Here is an 8,224-nt window from a genome sequence, read left to right on the forward strand (position 1 = left end):
TTCATCAAGATGTAATAGGTCTTCAAAAGGCATATCACTGTATCGCTCGCACTTGACTTAAATAACACAGATAAATATTAATAGATTATTAATGTTGCTTACCAATTATGAGTACAGTACTGCCTGGGGCACTGACTGACCTCTATAGAGGAAGAGATGGAGAGGGTGTGTGTGTGTGTGCGTTTGTGCGTGTGTGTGCGTCTTTTCATGTTTGTGTTATATGGCAGAGCAGGGAGTTCCTTCAGATGCAAATTAGGGTTCCCCCCCCTAATGGTTAAGGTTAGGATTGGGGGAGAGGAAGCTGATCCAAGATCTGTATTTAGGGGGAACTTCACCCTGGAGCTACAATGGAGACTTACCCCATACGATGAGGGTTTTCCAGGGATTGTAAACTCCATATACTCGTGACTGGGGCTTTCAGCTAACCCATGCGTGTCTACTGTCTTCACAATGTTATATCAGGAAATGAAACTACAGCAGTCAGTGGTGTGTGTGTCGTGATTTATTACAGTGAGGTGTGTGACTGAGGGACTGACTGCAGCTCTGCCTGTAGTCTATCGCATGCAGGGTCAGAACATTGTAAAGTGATCCACAGAGCAAAGAGATCATAATGTGCCTGGGTTTTCTGTTTATGTGCACCGTTTTTTTGTCATATTCGCAGAGGTGTGGACTCGAGTCACATGTGTGTGTTTGTTAAGGTTGGGCGATTGTGTACAAGCCTACATCGCCCAATTGCGCCTCCATAGCGATCCTCGATAGTCGATCGCTATGGGGGGGGCTTTCTCATGGCTACCCATGGAAATATAGAGTTTATTTGGAAAGTAATAAATATATATATATATTTTAAAAGCATTCATGATTTGCGTAAATGTAATATACTAACTATTACTCTTGTTAAAAATATGAAATGGTATTACATTTGGTGAAGAGCACATTATGACTTGTTTAGGACTCGAAACTCAAAGTTTAGGACTTGAGACTTGACTTGAGACTTGTTGGTCTTGACTTGAGACTTGACTCGGACTTGCCTGTCTCGACTTTGGACTTGAGTGCTAAGACTGGAGACTTACTTGTGACTTGTAAAACAACGACTTGGTCCCACCTCTGCATACGCGATACCTTAATACGATGAGTTGGTGTCTGAGGCTGTCCTAATATGGATACCGTATCGCTACAAATGTAGGATCTTCATTTTATCACTCTATTATGGATGAGAATTTTTCTGCACATCAGGAAATGCAAGCTTATAGGGTATTCAAGGTTTAAAAAGGCTTCTAAAGTCATTTCCACTTAGAACGTAACGTAATATTTTGCAACCCCTACAAAAAAAGGGCCATTAATTATAATCCACATTTCCTGTTGCTGCAGAATTATTTTCCCACTGTAGCAAACTGGCTCAGATTAAGATTCTTCATCTGTAGGGTTGTTACAATGAAACACCATATGATCTTTTTTACATTGTCTGACTGTATTTGGATTAACAACAGTGAATTCGAACTAAATCTTACTGTGTGAATATACCCTTTATAGATCAGAGAGAATGACAGACGATATGATACCTCACACCCTGTGGTTGAATTGGTATTCATCATGTACAGGAATAAGGAACTGCATGAATGCAGTGGCAGATGAAAAAGAAGAGATTTGAGTGCTAGATTTGTATGTAGATGAATGCAGTAAAAGAGACCACTAACATGCCTGGCACGTTTCCCAATGGAACCAGTTGAGGTGTGTTTGTGTGTGTGTTGTGTTTCTGTGTGTGGGTGTGTTCGTGTGAACGGACCGATCGAACACACACTTCCTCTTCTGCGTCCTGATTGAGTCACCATACGTGTGACAGAAGCTCTGAGTTATTTCCTGTGTCCAAAGCCACCGAAGCGAATGCCTTTTCAAATCCCCCCGATTTTCATTAGTCTCTTCAACGCTTGTCTTTCAGTGGCGTGCATATTGCTGGCTACAAAAATGAATATATTTAGTATGTGAGGAAATCAGCTTACCACGTCAGAAAATGAAAAGAAGTCCTACCTCAAATAACACTGAAGTGTGTTTTTATTTATTGCATTATCTAAATACGTTCTATGTGCTACACAAATATAAAGCGGGAAAACATGGAGTATTGTGGACACTTTGACTATGTACAACTAGTGATGGGTTAGAGCACTGTAGACAACCTGGCATGCTGAAACCTTGTGAAGCAGACCCTTCTGTGACACACACAGACACCTTCACCTGTTAGAGGGAATATGGCAGTACAATTACAGCAGGACTATGGCATAAGATAAAGCAATTGAGGCAACTATTCCAGGGAAACGCTCAAGCGTTCACTGCCAGTCCCTATAGGCTCATTTAAATGATACCTGTCTCAGTGACACTGATCAGCACGCTGTGCCATATATCTGTCTATGTCTTTCCTCTGTCTGGGATCTACAAATGACATCCCTCCTTAGCTGCCAGATTCCTAGAACTATACTCTCTCCATCATCTGTGTGTGTGTGTGTGTGTGTGTGTGTGCGTGCGTGCGTGCGTGCGTGCGTGTGTGTGTGTGTGATGTCTTATTCATGGCACTTATTGGGCGCTGCTGAAAATGTAACCATCAAAACTGTCAAAGAGGATACTGTGTTTGCTAATATCACGTTTCAGGATTGACTGACTCCAACTACCTCTCTCTCTCTCTCTCTCCACTCACACACACACACTCACACACACCACCACCACCACCATGACAAACCCTGGAAGTGAAACAAAATGAACATATTTACCTGCCACTCGGAAGTGAGGGAATGAAGAAATACAATGGCTGAGCTATGGGCACACGACGAGATGACCAGCCACTGCAATCACAGTTATGACGGTTTATAATCAGTATTATGCAGCCTTCAACTCCTATATACATACAAACAAACACACACAAACACTGCATTATTCTACCTGGCCTAATGGTGGTCTAGCACCATCTACAGGGCAGGAACTGTTCGGCTTTGTGGGCAACATCACAGCAGCAACAGATGCATATGGAGGAGGTGTCTTGTCTCCATAGCACGTTAACAGTCGGCTAATAAGCTTGCACAAAATGAGAGAAAGAGAGAAAGAGCGGTAGAGAGGGAGGGGGAAAGGTGAGAGAGAGGAAAGAGAGAGAGTGAGACAGAGACAAATACAAAGACAGAGAGAGAGAGAAGAGAGGAGAAGAGAGAGAGATATAACTCTAATCTAAAGCCAATCTGGAACGAAGGAGCCTCCTTAGTGCTGCGGTAACAGTACCTGTCACTTCCAAATCCATTATCCGTACCCCCTATTCCCCATCCCCTCACCCCCCTCTTGAGCAATGAGGTTTCAACACATGCAGCCGTAATAGTCCCGTACTACTGGTGTGGTTCTGCTACAGTGCAATACCACATCACCTGACTCGATTCCAACATGTGAAGAAAGAGCAACCAGGTTTTACTGTACCGCACTAAGGACATTATATGAGACATAAGCCCAGTAAAAAGGAAAAAAGGGAGTGGGGTGATGGAGGGATGGAGGAAAAACAGTGTTCTGGCAGTTTCCGAGAGAGAGAGAGAGAGAGAGAGAGAGAGAGGTTGGAGAGCGAGAGAGAGACAGAGAGGTTCGTGAGAGAGAGGTTAGAGAGAGAGAGAGGTTGGCGAGGGAGTGGTTAGAGAGAGAGAGCGAGAGAGAAGAAAGAGAGCGACAGAGAGATCACATGCAGCGATAGCCCAACATATACCATTAAAATTCACTGGCATTTTGATGAGGCAGAGGCCTACGCAACCAATGACTGCCCTTTTCGAGGAAGGAAGGAAGGAAGGAAGGAAGGAAGGAAGGAAGGAAGGAAGGAAGGAAGGAAGGAAGGAAGGAAGGAAGGAAGGAAGGAAGGAAGGAAGGAAGGAAGGAAGGAAGGAAGGAAGGAAGGAAGGAAGGAAGGAAGGAAGGAAGGAAGGAAGGAAGGAAGGAAGGAAGGAAGGAAGGAGTGAAGAAGAATGAATGCAAAGTTCTGATTGACAACTGGTGGTTATGAAGACTGAGAAGCAAAACAAGGCAACAACTTCCCCTTATTGAAAAGCATTCTAAGCTTCTTATACGATACACCCAGGTAAAAAGAAAAGGGACCCCTGATGAAATATTTCAGTGCTGAGGCTCTTTAGTCAGAACGTCGGTTCTTTCAGTCTTTCCCAGTCTATTGCATTATGCCAGACACAGATAGATGAACACAATGTCAAAGGATATATTTATAGCACTAAAGCAAGCCGTGAACCCGCTGCACCCTGACGCGGCACAACACTGAAGGATCGTGGGTAATATTCACTCTATCTATATTATCCAATCGTTTATCCAATTATCCACACACACACACACACACACACACACACACACACACACACACACACACACACACACACACACACACACACACACACACACACACACACACACACACACACGCCCACACTCCTGAACCTCAACCTTCCTCAACTACCATTCCATGTCAATAACCTCGTAATTTGTGCGCAATGATGACACATGGGAGTTATTTTGAAGGCCGTGCAGCCTTTGTACTGTAAAAGGGTGTATCTCTTCAGTTGCGTTTGTGTGCTTGTCTCCTCCATACAAGCTATGTTCTTTCTGCAGGTCATAGACACATTTTAGTGCTATCCACAGCAAATGATGATGTTTGCTGAGGAGGCTTGAAACTTGAAAAGCACAGCGACCGTTTAACTAGGTGAGTAAGACGTGCTTGTGTAAACACACTGTGACAGTGACGGACACACACACACACGCGGCAGCACACACAAATGTCAAGGGCCTGTCATGCACACACGCATACACACACACTAACAGACAGACACATGCTACTGACTTGGCTGTCACACTCCTGCTTCTCTAATGACAGTCAAGACAATGAGAGAGGCAATCGCGCTGTAGAGAGAAATGGTCAAAACACTGTAAAGATACTTACTTCCATTGTACTGTAGCTAAAGCATCTATTGCTGAAGGCGAAGTCTAAAGAAGCAGTATAGAATGAATGCACTGCAATCTCTTTATAACCACTCTAGGATTGAATTATTTGATAAATATAATGTTCAGAATAGCTACGGTAAAGAGACGTAATGTTTGTTGGAGAGATCCAAAACATAGCGACCGCAATCTCTCACCGATTTGGGTTATTTCAGACGGCTCTTTGACAACAATACGAGGCAGCGAATCTCATTCCGTTTCGATGATTTTTTTCCCCCCATTATTTGCTCAAGGGGCTAGATAGGAAAATAAGAGTCTATTGTGAACCTATCCTATTACACACAAACAACAGTCCATGCTACTTTGCAGTTTACTTACACAAGGACTCACACAACACTTTTCATCCTCTCTTCTCTAAAGTAATTCCAGACTATGGGGCTTTGCAGACAAATATTGCAGTAGCAAATCTTGTGGCCCTATCCATGTTCGAGCTGTGTCAAGGAAATGACTTGTCTGTGTTTTCCAATCTCACCTAGACACAGAAATGGACACACACACACACACACACAATCATAAAGCCCACCGAACACTGGATGATTAAATTACTGAGGTATATCTGATATGGGAGGTTGCTTTGCTCTATCTATTCGAGTACACCCTACATCAAACACTACAGCGCAGAACAGTAGATGGAACCTGACTAATGTTTGAATATAGTCGTGAGAGAGAAAAATCTGCACTTGATCTCTCCGACGTGGACATGGGCATTGACGCAATAGGTTGCAAGTTGACGGTAAGGCAATGCTACTGTACAGTACATTACGTACCAGTTTTGCTTTGTGAAATATTTCTGCTTCAAAAAAGGGGGTTCAATATGAAAGGCACAATAACCTGAAGTAAAATATTGAGAGATTTTTCTAAGCAAGTAGATAAACTATTCTTGTAAGACACAAACACTTTCCTTTCACCTTATATAACAGACAGAGAACCAAAGCACATCTAAAGAAGCCTGCAGACATGAATCTGGCATTTCTTCCTCTCTCTGGTACTGTAGCTACTGTAGATGTCATGCCAAGACGCAAGACCCCTAAGCATCTCCTTTGCTTCTGCAAACTCCATAAATGAAAGCATTATCGCCAATAACATCAGTAGCCTCGCACAAACATAAGAACGCTGATGAGCGCTGGAAAACGGACGAACCTGTGTCCTTCTGAAGGGCGTAAAATAGAGAACACATTCTCCTGGGTTGCCATTGATTTCTTAGTGACCCGGTGCTCCGGAGTAGTTTACAACCTATCCCTGGTGGGAACGCTCGGTGTTGGGGATAGCCAATGGGATAAAACAGATTAATTTGGAGCGAAGAGGAAGTGTGCTTAACTGTAATAAAAGCCTCTCTTTTTCCACCGTGCACGCACACACACACCAAGTGAAAGAGAGACACACACACGCACACACATAAACACACAAACAAACACACACTCCGCATCGCTCCTGGGTTCCTCGCTTCTCTGTAAAGAGTGAATCCTCTGGATCAACATCTAGTTGTCTGAGGTCGTTCCCAGATGAAAGTCGTTTGAAATTGTTAATGTTACCGCCGGAGAGGAATTCAACCTCCCAGTAACCCTTCAACAACCTCCAATAACCCCTCAACAACCTCCCCATAACCCCTCAACAACCTCCCCATAACCCCTCAGCAGCTGGGCCTGAACATAAAAAAGTTCATGTCCCTGAGAGAGAGTACTGTAAAAATAAATGTACTGGAACAAGAGATTCATGTTTTTTAAGACCACACACCCACACAGATTTACAGACAACACACAAACAGAAGTATAGACCGCAGCACACGCACATACACACACACACGTACATATGCACACACACAAGCTCTCTCTACTTGTGGTAAACCTCTTCCTTGTCACACAACCCACATAATAGCGTACAGTGCATTCAGAAAGTATTCAGACCCCTTGGCTTTTTGCTAATTATGTTACATTACAGCCTTTTTCCTCATCAATCTACATACAATACTCCATAATGACAAAGCAAAAACAGGTTTTTAGATTTTTTTGCAAATGTATTAAAAATAAGAACAGAAATACCTTATTTATATAAGTATTCAGACCCTTTGCTATGAGACTCAAAATTGAGCTCAGGTGCATCCTTTTTCCTTTGATCATCCTTGACATGTTTCTACAACTTGATTGGAGTCCACCTGAGGTAAATTCGATTAATTGGACATGATTTGGAAAGGCACATACCTGTCTATATAAGGTCCCACAGTTGACAGTGCATGTCAGAGCAAAAACCAAGCCATGAGGTCGAAGGAATTGTCCGTAGAGCTACGCGACACGATTGTGTCTAGGCACAGATCTGGGCAAGGGTACCAAAAAATGTCTGCAGCATTAAAGGTCCCCAAGAACACAGTGGACTCCATCATTCTTAAATGGAAGAAGTTTGGAACCATCAAGACTCTTCCTAGAGTTGGCGGCCGGGACAAACTGAGCAATCAGGGGAGAAGGGCATCCCTACGGTGAGGTATGGTAGTGGCAGCATCATGCTGTGGGGATGTTTTTCAGCGGCAGGGACATGGAGACTAGTCAGGATTTGAGGGAAAGATGAACCGAGCGAAGTACAGGACCTCAGACTGGTTCGAAGGTTCACCTTCCAACAGGACAACGACCCCAAGCACACAGCCAAGACAACGCAGGAGTGGCTTCGGGACAAGTCTCAGAATGTCCTTGAGTGGCCCTGCCAGAGCCAAGACTTTAACCCAATCGAACATCTCTGGAGATACCTGAAAATAGCTGTGCAGCGATGCTCCCCATCCAACCTGACAGAGCCTGAGAGGATCTGCAGAGAAGAAGCCTTCCCTGTAGCCTTCCCTGTAGCTCAGTTGGTAGAGCATGGTGTTTGCAACACCAGGGTTGTGGGTTCGATTCCCACGGGGGGCCAGCACAGAAAAAAAAAAAAAAAAAAATGTATGAAATTGTATGAAATGTATGCATTCGCTACTGTAAGTCGCTCTGGATAAGAGCGTCTGCTAAATGATGTAAATGTAAGAATGGGAGAAACTCCCCAAATACAGGTGTGCCAAGCTTGTAGTGTCATACCCAAGAAGACTTGAAGCTGTAATCTCTGCTTCAATAAAGGTGCTTCAATAAAGTACTGACTAAAGTGTCTGAATACTTATGTAAATGTAATATTCATTATTAATATTAGAGGGTCTGAATACTTTCCGAATGCACTGTCTACTATACTCACACATCTCATA

This window comes from Salmo salar, chromosome ssa02 (assembly GCF_905237065.1).
Source record: "Salmo salar chromosome ssa02, Ssal_v3.1, whole genome shotgun sequence".
NCBI lineage: Eukaryota > Metazoa > Chordata > Actinopteri > Salmoniformes > Salmonidae > Salmo > Salmo salar.